This window comes from Suncus etruscus, chromosome 4 (assembly GCF_024139225.1).
Source record: "Suncus etruscus isolate mSunEtr1 chromosome 4, mSunEtr1.pri.cur, whole genome shotgun sequence".
Taxonomy (NCBI): domain Eukaryota; kingdom Metazoa; phylum Chordata; class Mammalia; order Eulipotyphla; family Soricidae; genus Suncus; species Suncus etruscus.
In genome coordinates this window covers 39,818,203-39,834,303 of record NC_064851.1, presented here as the reverse complement: position 1 = coordinate 39,834,303, position 16,101 = coordinate 39,818,203, and the positions used below count along the sequence as shown (strand labels likewise).

General features: G+C 42.6%; 1 non-coding gene across 1 annotated transcript; it reads left to right on the top strand.

Annotated features, from left to right (window-relative positions):
* Positions 1-15,263: 15,263 nt before the first annotated feature.
* Positions 15,264-15,410, top strand: LOC126008191 (U12 minor spliceosomal RNA). Its single transcript, XR_007495545.1, has one exon. It is a non-coding gene; the product is annotated as a U12 minor spliceosomal RNA (small nuclear RNA).
* The last annotated feature ends 691 nt before the right edge of the window (positions 15,411-16,101 follow it).

Genomic DNA, 16,101 nt, shown 5'->3' with positions numbered 1-16,101 from the left:
AGGAGAAATCCTTGAGCACCACCAGGTGTGACCCAAAAACAAAAAAGAAAAAGAAATTAAGTAGGGCCACTGTGAACTGGAAGTCTGTCTTTGGCTGGTAGCCAATTTCAAATCAACACTTTTATGTTTCAAGCTTGACCTTGGCAATAAGAAAGTCCCAGGTGGCCACAGGGCATACTGAGGGAGAATTGCAGTTGCAGTAATGACATGGGGTCTGATCTGAAGATGTAGTTGTGTCCTCACACACTAATCATGTCCAATTCCAGTGCTCCCTCATCTATCTTTCAACTTCTGGGTTCTTCCACTTAATACCCATGTCTGACCTTCCTACCAAATAGTGTCTCTAGAATCTCATCTATGTATCACTTTTTCCTAAACTACTCCTGATACTAGTGAGTTAAATTGGGTTCCCTGTGAATCAGACTTGGAATCAGAGATTTGTGTACAAGAAGTGTATTTGTGTATACTTGGTAATCACCTTTTATAAAATGGAGAACAAGAACAAGGAAACAGAATTGTACCAACGAAGTTGAGCTATGGAGTCCCAACAAAGGTCTTCTTAAACCTCATAGAGACCTCTGAAGCTGGTTTGTTTTTAGGAGTTGTCCTTAGATGAAGTAAAGTGGACTTCATACTACTTTAAACCAAGGATTTGAGATACGGGCTGCCCCCAAAAGAGTCAATATTGGTTGAGGAAGCGCATGTGAGCAGAGAAAATTAGTAGAGAGGGCTAATAGCTGAGTTCTATCAAAGTAAGTACAGTATTCCTAACAGTTGAAGAAGTAAATCTTGAGTCCTGTGGGAATGTGGGTGGTACAAACTATTAGGACAACCTCAGAATTTTGCTCTGCCTCCTTTACTCATAATGACCTAGAACAAGTCAATTGTGCTCTCTAAGCTTTTGTTTTCTGATCTCTAAAACAGAAGCAATAACAATGCTTACTTCATGAGTTGTTCTGAAAATTAAATGAATGTGATGTACTTCTAGACAGAGAGAGCCCAGTACATAATTAGTATCATAGCTTCTAATCGCTATATAGGTTTTATCTGGGAAACAAAGCTAAAAAGATATTATACTGTTATACTGTATAATATATATAATAGTATATAATAGTATATATATATACGTTATACTATTACAAAAAGATATACTGTGAATAATAAAAAATTATAAGAGGTGAAGATAAGGAAAATGAAAAAAGAGCCATTTGAACAAAGAGATGTTCAGGAAAGGTGATGAAGTTAGAAATGGTCAATGGAAGAAGACAATTTCCAGGCAAGACATTAAAATTTTGCAAGATGTAAAGCCTTAGAAATGAATATGTACTTGAAGGGTGATGAGGTCAGCCTGGCCCTTACAGAGTTTCCTGCTAAGAAAACCTTAAAGATATAAACTATTGAAGCTTAGACACCCAGGCAGCTCCACCTGGTTTGGAGACTCCTACAAATCATGCTGTTGTAGAGTTCAGACATATTGTAAGGAGTGGGAGCAATAATACAAGAAGTGGGGAGCTTGCCTTGCTCAGGTTAAATTCCCAACATTTAAAAGGTCTTCCAAGCACTGTGAGGAGTAATTTTTTAATGCAGAGCCAGGATTAACCCTTGAGCATCACTGGGTATGCCCTCCCCCCCAAAGAAAAAGTAGTGTGAGGGGCACCCTGATAGAAGAAATGTTTGGGCAGAAGAGGGAAAACAGAAGGCTAGAATTAGAGAGAATGAGAACCAAGGAAAGACAAAGGAACTAACTGAGATTAAAAACCAATCCAGAGAGTGAAAGAGAAAACAAGAAAATCAAATATTGAGGTGGGCTTTAAGAACTGATGGTCTTTTAAATTTTGAAGTTCCGATTCAAAGAGTGAGAGTGTTAGAGGAAATAGAATTAAGACTGGGTCAGCTGTTTACTTCTTTGGGAAGCCAAACAAATACACAAATTAAGGAAACCAATGCTTTGCTATATTATAAATAGTGCTGAATTAATGTCTCTCCCCAAAATGTCTAGTTTTCCAACAGGTGCAATGTAGCACCATCTGCCCACCAAGAGAATTTAAATGTCAGTGACTTCAAGAGAAAATGCAACTGACTGTTTAGGACCTTAGTTTATGATGATGGTATTTAATAATTTGTGCTTATATACCATGTGGGGGCATAAAATAAGTATGTGATCTCTCTAATTCACCCAATAACTCCTTGGAAAGACAGGCATCATCACACTGCCCTTTAGCAAACTCCTTCCTTCAACAAGGGTTTATTGCACTCCTACATGCTAGTTATTGTCATGGTGCAAAATTTTACCTCCATGGAGTTTGATTCATGCCGTCTGAGTGTCAACCTCAGCTCCCGGGAGAAATGAGATCCTCTTTAAGGAAGGAATGTTGATGTCTCCTCTCTAAGGGCCTACAACTTTCACACACACTAGGCCCTGTACCTTTAAAAGGAAAGTGCTTAAATAAATGACTATAAAATTTTTAACATTGAAATACACAAAATTAGCTGAGTGTAAGCTAATGAAAGTGCACAGGCAGAGGTCTGAGCTATGGCTCAAGTAATAGTATATGCAAGACTATCTCAGGCAATATCCCCCAAACCACCCCAAGTACTGATGACTGAGCATCCCACTTTCATCCCTGAACTCTGAACTGCAGGGTAAAAATAAATGGGAGTTACCCCTAAATCCCAAGCACTGTTAGGTATGGGTCCTGTTAAAAAGAAAAAACAAACAAAAAAGTAGGATTATAAAGATAGCAAAAGGTAAAGGGCTTAGTTTGTGTTACACATTAAAGAGTTAGGTTTTACCCCCAGCACTGCCAGGAGTGATCCCTGAGTACAACTGGGAATTTTAAAAATTAAACGAAACAAATAACTGAAAATTAAAACCATCTAGCACAATGGTTGAGGCACGTATCTTGTATATAACCAATCCCAAATGGAACTTCAGTACCATAAGGTCTCAGGAACATCACAAGGTGGCACTCTGGCCACTCCCAGACATGTAGAGCCTGAGCAGCATAGCTTTCTCAGGTCCTAACACTGAACCACTAGCCTGACTGAGTGGTCCCCACATTCCCTGAGCATCACTTGAGAGGACCCTTCAAAACCATAAATCTAGAAACATAACTTTTGCACCATTGTCAATCACCTGCCATTCATCCCTGTGAATGCTCATCTACACTCTTCTGTCTGCTCTTTGATATGGTAAAATACTCATACACTGAGCAATGTGCCAGGTCATATTCGTAGCCCTTTGCATTTAGTGGTGACAAGTTGGAGGCTAAGGCTGAGCGCTTCACTAAGATCTGCTTTTTTCTTTAAGATTTTTGGCTGCAATGAAGATTTTTATATTGGGTGGAAAATAGAATTGAGGATGTAGAAATCACTCCAAGTCAATATCCTTGTGTTAGTCTGAGTTAGGCGTGGAACAGTTCCATTTGGCAGTTCTGATTATTAATGAGGTCCCAAGTGCTATCAAAGGGCCAGCAGAAAATAAAAATAAGGGGGTTCTGGACTTCTCTCTGATTCAGGTCTGAGATCTCACGGTAAGGGTGAGATCAAGCTTCAGTCAGGGTCAGGTTCTTCACAGTGAGTCCCAGAACAAGCCCACTAAGTGCCATATACAATCCTAGAGAAATGGAAAGAATAAAAAGAAAGAAACACTCACAGGCTTGTCCCCAAATGTTACTGTTTATCGCCCTCCCACACACAACCCAATACTGGTCATTTCTGAAGTGGCTCACTGACATCTGGAAGGTGTCCTTTGCTATCTGGCCCAATCACTGAAGCCAGATCTAAGACAGAACATCAAAGTGACAAGAAAGATCCTCTGCTCAGGTCTAGAGCCACTGCACTTGGGACTGTTAGGGCCGAAGGTCTACTTTCACAAATGTCACAAGTCAAAGGAGATTCTCTAGGCCAGAATCACACTAAGTAAAACGACTAGTTCTTTCAGTGACACAGGCTAAATGTCTTTTTCTCTCTCTATGAAAAGGGCCAGAGTTTAAACAAGAGAGTTCAACTCAGTCGTTCTTTGAAAAATAGATCTCAGTTCCTTGACTAAAACTCACAAGAGAGGGTGAAAAAAAGACTTTGAGTGTCTCCCCCTGGTTTTTCCTGGGAAGAGGATGCACCGTCTGTTTAGCTGAGCCCACCATTATACATGAAAGTTAATATTTTCAGGGCCCTGCATGGGATACCTTTCCCAGAATTCATGCTCTCAACGGGAAACTGAAATAGCGCGTGAGAGTTACCCTAAGTAGATTTAAATAATTAAATTCAAAAATTCTCAAACCACTTGCTGTTTCAAATTTATTTCTTTAATAACAACTCAGACTCAGCAACAGACTGGATTAAGATTTCATTTATTCGAAATTTAAGGTATAGCCAGCGCTGGGTGTTGTTTTTAAGTATTTAAGGGGAAATTTGTGCGTGGTGAAAATGAAGAGTCTGCAGCATTAGAAATTCATTTCCTCTATTAGAAGCAGGGCCGCGCCTGCTCGCTGCAGCTGTTGGGGAGGCGGTCCGACAGGCTGGTGGGCTCCCTGCAGGAGCAGAGGACCCTTTGTTACCCCCACAAGGGGGAGATTCGGCCAGTCCCACACCCTTTGCAGCAACTATTTCCTCAGTGGCGCCAGGCAGTTGGGCCGGATCATGTGGGGTGGTTTTCATGTGGCAAAGCAAAGCATCCTCCGGGATTCCAGGGCAACTTATTCTAAGGATCCATTTTCATCCGTGACCTCAACCAGGACTTGTACCAGGCCCAGAAGACAAGAGACCCGTTGCCATGAGAGCTGAGTTCACTGACCTCTGAAACCCTCCGCCCCATGCAGCCCAACAAAGCAGACAGCGACTCTGAAAACAGGTGTTACATCCCAGGTAATAGCCCCCCGGTACTTACTATTCATGCTAACCATTTTACCAACAAGCGAGTTTCTTATACATTCATCGCCACCCCCAGGCATTCATATTCTTTTTAAGTACAGAAACCTTAATTAGATTTTGACCACAGACCCGGATTTGACTTACCCTGACAGGGTTTCCATTAGTGTAATCTGTGGGGGAATTCACTGTTTTAACATCTGTGTGCCTGAGGCCTATCTCACATTTACTGCAAAACTCTGAAAAGCCTCCCTTGTAAGGCTGTATGTTTCCTCATGCTCCCAATTTCACAGAAGTCATTTCAGCACCAAACGGTAATTAGCAAAGGGATGGGCCTCAGCTGACATGAATGCGATTTATTGTTTTCCACGAAGCCCTGAACCAAGCAAACAAAGAACACAGCCTAGCTGTCTGGCATTTTATTAACTTGTATTGTGCAGCGTACCTTACTGAAGGGAGATCTTCAGGAGAAATTCAGCCGTTTGTGTGTGGCAACATGCAGACTTTGGAAGAATATTAATTTCAGTTCAATTAGGCAAGTTTTGTGGTACCTCAGCCTGTAATATAGAACAGCCACTTTTATAATTATCTTCCATATTAACTTTATCATCACCAGACTTTTGCATAAATGCAACCTTTCATCTTTAAAATGCCAACACTTCTTCAATTTTGGCAACCGTACAGCACTGCTAATTATTTGCTCATTATGTGTGGTTAACTGATGAATCATTAATAAATGAATGAATGGCTAATATATTTTTATGGTAATTGGAGATATAACTGATTGCAGACTTCCTTAGCTTCTCAAAATGGCACTGAATGAGCAGTGGCTGCCTAATTGTTTACAGATGATATTTATGCCCCCGCCCTGTGTTTCCCACAGTTGTGGTTTATCACTGGCACACTCTCCTCCGTCCAGCACCGTGGCTCACCCAACAACCAGTCTGGGCAGAGGAGAGCGGGCAGCAGCCCGACTGGGCTTCCTTTCTTGTGTTTCTGTCACCTCATTTGTTTCAGCTCAGCTGACACATAACCATGTATGGGCCTCACGGACATTTGCTAGCAATTCGGAGCCTCCTCGTAGACGGTTGGCCGAGGTGTTGGCAGAACCACGGCTCAAACGCTGCTGTGGTTACCCAGAGTCAGAAACCTATAAAAGAGTCGAATGCTGACACAGAAACCTCCACGCTCTCTAACTGCCACTCGTCTTGCCTGGCACGCCCAAAAAAACAGTGGCCAGAGGCCACCCAGCCTGATGTCTCTGTGGCTGAGGAGCTAAAAGAGACCCTTTGAAAGGTCTGGTGGGAAGCCCGGAACTCAGTATGCACCACGGCTAGAAGGCCAAAGAATAAAACCACCCAGAGATCTTTAATCCATTCACTGACTCTCTGTTCCACAGTTGGTTAATGGGTTTAGCGATAGCTCTGCAGTCCAAAACTACATCTATCATGCTACACATCAGTCACTCACTATAGGTTAAAGACAACGAGTCTATATTTGTTGACAATTCTTGTAAAACAAAAAAATAATAGAATACTGGCCAAATAAGATTTGTTTAGCTTCATACAAACAGACAGAAGATCAAGTTAAAAATGCAAAGGAGATTACCAATTCTTAATTATAATTATTTAACCAGGTGGGTAGTTTCTCCTAATGAACATTTCCATGAAAACAGAATAACTAATGACAGTCTTAAAGAAGCCTTTGTTTTTTCCATGTACTAATGATCACATTTATAAATATGCAGCAAGGCCCCCGTGTACACTGCTAATGATAAGTAATTAAGGACCAGGCGTGGGAAGCCAATGAAAAGGGTCATGCTAATGCAGGAGAGGAAATTAAAAATGCAATAAAATAAGTTGCCTAGGAAAGATTAAATAAACTTCTAGCTTCTTCTCCTTCCAGAAGGAGAAGAATGGGTTTTCCTACCACCATGAAGCCATGTCAAGTCATTCAACAGCTGGTTATAAAGTCATACAGTACAAGCGATCAACTTGCTCTCTGCCCCCATCCTCTTTTTTAGCTAGTGGTTCGTGGTAGAGGGAGTGCTCAGAGGGTGCTGCTTTGAGTGACTGGGAGAGAGGATGGATGCCTGGTAAAAGGAAGGATATAGATGTATATCTGACATTGGCAAATTAAACTGGACATTAGTCGTTGTTGCTAATGTGCCACTTCTTTATACTGTGACCACTTGGAATTTTTTTTTTTACCTTCCAGATGGAAAAAAGAGCTAGCATACTTTTTTAATAGAATAATATAACCAGACCCAGTGAGTGCATAAATATGCCAGTAGATTATATGAATGATACTTTTTTTTTTTTTTTTGGTTTTTGGGACACACCCTGCAGTGCTCAAGGATTACTCCTGGCTCTGCACTCAGAAATCGCTCCTGGCAGGGAGATCATATGTAATGCCAAGGATTGAACCCAAGTCTATCCTGGGTCAGCCACATGCAAGGCAAACGCCTTGCCACTATGTTATCTCTCCGGCCCAAGTAAATATTACTGAATGAATGCTCACACCATGTCATCTCAAAACCAAGCAGGAGGGGCCAGAGAGATAGGGAAGGGCTATTACTTGCATGTGGTCCTTCCAGATTTGATCCCCTGGTCTTATATTGTTTCTTGAAGCCACCAGGAGTGATTCCTAAGTACAAAGCCAGAAATAATCCCTGAGTACCTTCAGGTGTGACACACACACACACACACACACACACACACACACACACACACACACAAAGCTTCTTGCACACAAGCTTCTTGGGCCCATGTACACGTTGCCTGAATCTCCTCTCTTGAGAGGTGTACTTCATACTTTTCTACTTTCATGTTGGATTGTGTATTGGGGCTCTCTTTACCTTTGGAGAAACCCTTTGCCTTTGGAGTTGGGGCTCTCTTTACCTTTGGAGAAACCCTTTGCCTTTGGAGTTCTTTCTTGACTGCAATATACTCTCCCCTTCTTATCCTCTTCTGACCCTTCTTAGAATTTTCAAATAAAATTTATTATCACTTTAAAAACAAAAAAAAAAAATAAGCAACAGTTTTTCAACAAGCCTTTTACATGAATTCCAATCTAAGCCACCTGACAGTCTACTACTGGGCCCAGTAGTAAGATGATTAGACATTTGTCTCTCTCAGGCACTGAAGAAGACACCCATCTTTCATGTACCATCACCAAAAGGAACAGAAATGTGAGGATTTAACAAGAACAAAAATCTTTGCAAAAAAAAAAAAATTATAGTTAATTGACTTTAAGAAACTGTCTGGGGATTGAATAAGAAACACAATTTTCAATTTAAGCATTAAGAACTCATAGTATGAATAAGTGACCTTCTTGGTAACAGAAAAAGAACTTGTATTTAGATTCCCAAAGCTCTTACATATGGGCAACTTTTTTAAATTGTTTGAGTGAAGCTCTTAACCCATTGAAGATTGAAGGTTTTTTTTTTTTTCTTCCAACTATTTCAAAGAGGTTGAGCTCAAGTCTCTCAAGATCTCCACAGCCCAAAGTCTTTGAGATGACTAATACCACAGTGAGGGGAATCTAATTTTCCACAACTGTTGTTTGGCGGTTAACTAGAAGGGACCCTGGATCTGAAGAAAAAAGTCATAACAAGCAAATAAATAACTTTGGTTGACTATGTTGAGTCTCATTTCTTTTTCCTAAAGAAGTTCTAAGGAACAAGTCAAAAGGCAGAAAATTCAAGGCTTCTGTCCTGGTCTTCACACTCCTGCATTCAAATGAATCATTTCCTTTTACATGAAAATCTTCAGCTAGGCAGCTCTTCTTTTGTTATCAGAGCCTTGTCATCTGCGAGCTTCCTTGACTCCCATACAGGCAATTTAGTGCCTGACAGTCGGGACACTGTGTGTGCGGCCTAAATCTGCCTTACAAATAAGGGCTGCCAAGGGAGCCTCAGGGGACACCCGCAGGCCCCCCGGGGACATGGAAGGTGCATCTTTCACCACTTCTTGGGGAGGCCTCAGGCGCTCCCTCCTTCTGTGACCGGCCAGGCCTGGCAAAAACTGCTCACAAGCTTCTCCTGACCCCCAGTGGCCAGCCCTGTCATCGGAGCTACTCCACTTCTCACTCTCACAGCCCCCGAAAACTCCCCCCAGATTCCGGGGACCCGGGGACCGTTCACTTTAATTGACAATTAAAACACACCTCGGTTCTCACAGAACCCACTGAGTGAAATTTCGCAACTGCACGTTTCGAAACGGCAATTCCCTTGAAGCAAAACCAGCCATTTCCCCGAGGTTTCACTCCACACCTCTCCATTTGTTGTTGAACTTCCCCCTCGAGTTTCTCTTCCCACACAGAATTTTATTTTAGAGTCAGTCATGGAAACAGCTTCATTATGTTGGGGGGCCAGAGGGAGGGAGCAGGTGGAGGGTGGTCCCTGCCTCAGGCTGCCCTGGTGCTGAGTCAGCCTCAGTGGGAAGCCCCCATCCCCCCTTCTTGGTAGCTGGGGAGGGCAGGGGTGGATTGAGGGGTGCAGGCCTGGCGCCCAGCTGGCTGCTTGCACCTTCATCCTGTTGCTTCTCTCCTGCCACTGGAATCAAGCATCTTGCAGTAGAGCTTCCAGAAGCAAGCAAAACTATGGGTATCCTGGGACATATTTAAGCTAAAAAGTAGTTGTTATTTATCTGGAACTCAAATTTCAATGGCAGTTCTCTGTGTCATCTGGTAATCTGACTTGGGGAAGAAAGGAAAGGTTCTGTTTCATGGTTTTCCAGATCAGTTTCAGACCAGATCCTAAATAGTCCTCAAACTATGTGTTTTAAAAACAAACAAAAAAGGAGCCAGAGAGATAGCATGGAGGTAGGGCATTTGTGCCTTGCATGCAGAAGGACGTGGTTCGAATTCCGCATCCCATATGGTCTCCCGTGCCTGCCAGGGGCGATTCCTGAGCACAGAGTCAGAGTAACCCCTGAAAGCTGCTGGGTGTGACACAAAACCAAAAGAAAAAAAAAAAAAAGAGGTGAAGGGCAGGGTTGGAGAGATAGAACAGTTGATAGTACACGTCTTGCATGCCACTGACACAGGTTCAATCCCCGGGAGCCCATATGGTCCCCTGAGCACTACTGGGGGTGGCACAAAAACCAAAAACGTGTTAGGGGGCCTGAGGTGCTGACACTGAGTCAGAGGTAAACCCTGAGCCCAACTGGGTGTAAACCCAAAACAAACAAACAAAAAGACTAGAAAAATATAGTTAGAAAACTAGAAAGAACTTGATTTTTCATAGCCTTCCATTATGATCAGATTTCACCAAGTATTGGGCCCATTTCTCACACTCTTTTCTGTCTCTCCACCCCTTCCTGCCCTTCTGAACACAGACACTGTCCAAAAAGTCTAGGTTCCCACAGCGATACTCCTCCCTTCCCCTCTTCATCTGCCTGGGTATCCTTGCTCACAGATGTTGAAACCAAAATCAAAACCAAGGTATCTATTTTTAGGGGGTAACAGTTTAAACTGCAGCTGGTCTTCGAGGCCTAGAATTGCTCCTTGTAGCCAATGAAATGTAAAAACTTAGAAAACCCACATTTTGTATGACCATTATCTTGCATCTAAATAAATAAATAAATACTATAGCCTTGGGGTTACTGTACATATCTGTTACGACAATTCTGAAAACTACCTCTGCAAGCTTGTCAGTTAAACCAAATGTTAAATGGAAAATATTTGGCGGGATTTAAAATTAGACCCACACACATTACTTACAGATGTTTCCATGAAAAACACTTGAAACTGAACCACACCAAGTAATAAACGGCACAATGGTGTATTTTTTATACTCAAGTTAATTTTTATTATATAAGTAGCCATATGAAGAAAGGATTGCATATTGCTTAAATTAAATACGGAGGAATGAAATCAGCAGTATCCCTTTACAGCATATGGCCCAGCAAATCAAATTACAAAGCTTTCCACATCTCATTAACTGCAATGAGTACAGTGAGTTTTCTAATAAGTCACATCTTTTTCATGTGAGTGGTGAGCAGTGACTTATTGTAAGAATTCACAGGATGACTCTAGTGCTGAAATTAAGAACAAATCTAAAATGGGCAGGTCATCTGGTCAAGACTGATCATAACATTTCCTCATTATTGTTTTAGTTGGCATTGAAGCATATGTTTTCCTGGTGCCCCACTGAAAAATGCCTTTGATAATTTCACTGACAGCAAATAACCCACACACTGCCATTTAATGAGTTTGGGCAGGATTAGCTGACAATAAAGAATATAGGAGAAATGTTTTTATTAGAACTGATTTATTTTTTCGCTGAGAAAAAAGAAGTCACATGGAAATGCGGAGCTGACTTCTACCCTGGCATAACCCTGGTAATAATGCAGGTGGAGGCCTTGTACTGCACAGGCTCAGAGCCAGCCAAGACAGCGTCTTTGGGCTGCAAATGGTGAAAGGCAGATACCAGCTGGAACCCACACTCAGATGTCGGGTTCCTCCTTTGCACAACAAGAGAAAAAATACTTCTACAATTGCTCATCATGTGGCCTTTGGTTGAGATGAATTACCAATTTACAACCTCTTGTGTTTGGAGAGAAGCAAACTGTGCTCTTTTGAGGCAAGAATCAGGAACCTAAAATCGTTCAAGCCTTCTTGTTTATAAGGCCAGAGTGAGGCCAAAAATCCATTTTCCTCTGTGCTCTAAGCCCTTTCAATGATGAGTTTCTCACCATCTGCACTAATAAATATGGACTGTTGTGTGTATAACCATACACTGAGGAGAAGGGAAGAGTGAAAGGAGTTTAAATGGTTGCAAATTGCTCTCCTGCTGAGATAACAGCAGTCTGCATGTGAGCCTCAGTTGTTGCACATTAAGAATGGGCATTTGGCTTCTTTTCACACAGCTGTGAGAGAAGGAGTCACTTCTGAACTGCTGAGAGAGAACAGGGGGCTGCTGTCCTTATAGAGATAGGCTTACATGGTGGTGGTGGTACGGGGGCATTTGAACCAATCTTTCTTCACTGTTCTAACCAGTCAAAATGGTAGAAACAGACCAGTCTCTGGGGCTGAGAACACAGAGAACTGGTCAGGTGAACCCTGAGCTGAGGGCAAAAACCCCAAGGCTCAGCTGAGACCAAAAGATTAAAAATAGAAGGAAGTTCCCCATATTGATGTCACCCAGCATGGAGGTGGTTATTTTTGAGGTCAAGATGAGTCTGCCAGGAATTAAAAGCCTAAAATGGGTCTTCAAGCACAATAGACTTCAGGAAATACAACTCGAGGATGCAAAGGACAGTATTAAGAAGGTAGTGCAGGAAGAAGGGTCCCCAATTGAGTACAGCTTCAATTAAGTACCAGCTACCCAAGACTCAGACAACTTCTCCAAGACAAAAAGAAGTGCCCATCTATACTTGAACACTTTTTCAGTTTCAGACCTCCCTGGGGAACTGTGGCACAATCATTGCAGCTGACAGGCAGCTGTGGTGTAGAACAGAATGACCTGAACATCAGAGTGCTCTTCCCAAGACTGTAGAATGAAAAGAGGTCGGAACATTTGCACCTGCATTTCCCACAAAAGGCTACTGACCATAGAATGAAACTCTGGATATCCAGTCACCTACCTCCCTGCACAGGGAACAAAATAATGGGAGAGGTAAGTGCCTTAGAAACCAGGAGGAATCTGCATACTTAGTCCTAAGGAGGAGATGAAGAATATGGTCTGAAAGCAAAGAAATGACCAGCTGCTGAGCCAGTCAGTGTGACTAGGTATTAAAGACAGAAGCCAGGAGCATGACTGCAGAGCAACATACTTAAAGAAGCACCTGAGTTGGGGAGAGAAGGCATTGTAAGGGGACCAAGTTTTGGGGGACATGAGGATAAAATAAGAATAAAGAAATTAAATATTATCTCTGGTATAAAATACACTTTTTTTTTAAGGCCAGAGCAGTGGCACAAGTGGTAAGGCATTTGCTTTGCACGCACTAACTTAGGATGGAGCACAGTTTGATCTCCCGGCGTCCCATATGGTCCCCCATGCCAGAAGCGATTTCTGAGTGCATAGCCAGGAGTAACCACGAGTGTCACCGGGTGTGACCCCAAAAAAACAAAAACAAAACAAAATATTCACTCATTTTCACCCAATCCCTGCTAAGAAGGAGTCAGTCCTCACTATCCAAAGCCACAAAGGAAAGCTGTACATGGCTCACAGTAGTGTTGTTCTGCATATTCCAAACAGAACCTGTATTGAAGCCTTCATCCAATTTCACCCTTCAGTTGTAATTAGACCAACCACGCCTTCATTTACACAGACCTGACTATTTAACTGGAACCTGGACAAAGACAATCCCTGAGCATTGCTAGGAAACAAGAACACACTAACAAATATTTGCACAACTTGACAATTGACAAAGTTTTGTCATAACATTTCTCCTTTGCCCTTCATTACTAAGTTGAGAAGACAACCACTAGGTGGTAGAAGAGCCAGAACTTAGATCACAGTGTCTAGATTCCAAGCCTTGTGTTATTTTTATTGCAGCAAATAACTTACTGTTCTATTCAGATAACACTAAAATTCATTGGCAGTCAGAGGAACTAGCCAAGTTTTACTCTTTAGGAGAATGTATTCAAAGTTTGAGGCAAGTCCTCCCTCTACTATCCTCAGACTACCCCTAAGTCCATTACAAATGTAGAGAGCTTTCTGATATTAGCCTCCTTGGCTGGTGCAGACAGGTATGGCCAAGATTAAATTCTTGAAAAAGAAGACTTTAATTCTAAGGCATTGGGAAGATAACTTAAAGGGCTGAGCACAAGTTTTGCATAAAGGATGCCCGAGTTTGACCCTGAACACCATATGGTTTGCTGAGCAGTGCCAGGCATAATTCCCAAATACTGAACTGAGAGCAGGTCTTGAGCAATACATGGAAGGAAGGAAGGAAGGAAGGAAGGAAGGAAGGAAGGAAGGAAGGAAGGAAGGAAGGAAGGAAGGAAGGAAGGAAGGAAGGAAGGAAGGAAGGAAGGAAGGAAGGAAGGAAGGGAGGGAGGGAGGGAGGGAGGGAGGGAGGGAGGGAGGGAGGGAGGGAGGGGAAAGGAAGGAAGGAAGGAAGGAAGGAAGGAAGGAAGGAAGGAAGGAAGGAAGGAAGGAAGGGAGGGAGGGAGGGGTGGAGGAAGGAGAGGAGAGGAGATGGGAGAGGCAAAGAGGGAAAGGGAAGAGAGGGGAGAAGAGGGAAGGAGGGAAAGGGAGGGGAAGAGAGGGAAGGGGAGGAGAGAGGACTTACTTCTAGGACTTGCCTTGGTAGGTATCCATTGACTGTGCTTGGAACCAGAGCACTGGCTGCTTTTTCTTTTGGTAAAAGGTAAATGAAAGAGGGGGTAACAAACGATAGATGAAAGGATACAAATGAACCAGTAAGCCTTTGGCAATAACATTGACCAGTGAAGCTTCTAACCCACAGGGCAAAGAACAGCTACCAGAAGACAGCTACCAGAAAATAGCTACCAGGTGATGCACACCACATGCAACTTGGTTTCCTTACTTCTCCATTTCTTCTTTTTTTCATTTCCACTATTGATGGTATGCTCAGAATAAGTCGTTCTTTGAAAGGAAAGAAGAAATCTCCCCCTTCTCTGCATTTTTGACCCCCAACTGTAGCTGGTGAATGGACACAACTCTCTTAAAGAGTGTTCACATTAATAAATGAAAGCCTAAGATCAAAAGGATGGCTCAACTGGCTGGAGTGTGAACTTTACATGCAGGAGGTCTAGGTTCCATTCCTGGCCCTTAGCTGTCCCCTGAGCACCACTGGGAGTGACCCCTGAACAACAAGCCAGAAGAACTTCCTGAGGACCACCAGAAGAGACTCAACTCCCACCACCAATAACTAAGAAAAGAAAAGACCAAATAAAGATTAAAGGTTGGTTGTGCAAATGGACTATAAAAATACCATGTCTCTGTAGGAGCCTTTAGAAACCTCATCCTCCACCTCCATTTCCTGAAATTGGTATCAGTCATTGCCCATCCATTTACAGAGCATCCAAGAATAGCACAGAAAGCCCAAGCTCACTTGTGGAGATAACTGACATAAGACCTAAATTTTGCATTAATTAATGACAGAAAAGGGTTAAACTTAAAAAAATATTTCTCCTGTACCTCTTCCTCCTTTTTCCCAAACCTCCCAAGTGCTACCATTTTGACCTACCCATTACCCAGTTCTGTCTTCTCTGTATCACTCATGGTAATTCCCAATGCCAGGAGTATTTCCTCGGTATTATCTAACTCTGCTTTCCTCCTTTTATTTTTTTTAAGATTCTTACTCTAGGAAGACTTCTTTGTATATTATTACCAAGCTGCAGCACTTTAAAAGCCTTGATTAATTGGTAGATCAAGTATTGAAAGACGTAGCAATCAGTTATATGTTAAGATTTATATAATGCCTTAAACTTATGAGTAAGTAAAATAACGACCCGGGGTGATGCCCTGGTCCTCACTGCCGATGTGAGACGAATTTTTGAGCGGGTAAAGGTCGCTGGCCGGGTGACCCACCTACTTTGCGGGATGCCCGTGGGGCGCGATCTGGGGGGGGGGGGAGATTTATATAATATTAGGGACTGGAAGAGACATTTGAACCACTGATGCTATTAGCTTTCAAACATTTCTCTTACTCATGGTAACTTGTATCTATGAAGGGAAAGTGCTGGGTTGTAATTCTTTTTTTTTTCTTTTTGGTTTTGGGGTCACACCCGGCAGCGCTCAGGGGTTACTCCTGGCTCTATGCTCAGAAATCACTCCTGGCAGGCTTGGGGGACCATATGGGATGCCGGGATTCGAACCACCCTCCTTCTGCATGTAAGGCAAAAATGCCTTACCTCAAAGCTATCTCTCCAGCCCCGGGTCTTCATTTCTAATGTTCCAGGAATCTATGGCTTGGCTACAGTCACACAGTGTACTAAAATTTGGTCCAGAAGGGGAGTCTGCTTCCTTCTACTGCCCCAGTTCTTCACTCCATCACAATGTGTACATTCACTTGCATGCATGCTATTCATTTGAGAGCAAGCCCACATTCACATCTAAGACCCTCTGCTTGTTTATTGAATCCTCCGGGTAAGTCTAATCACCCAGACCACATCTCTTGGAGTGGAATCTTTCTGGAATCAGAAACGAATTCCCCTCCCTTCAGAATGGGTATCAGAGCCTCCACAACCGCTTCCTCATCTCAGACCTTTTCTTTGCTCATTCAACCTTCCAGGTCCACATCCACAACCATACCT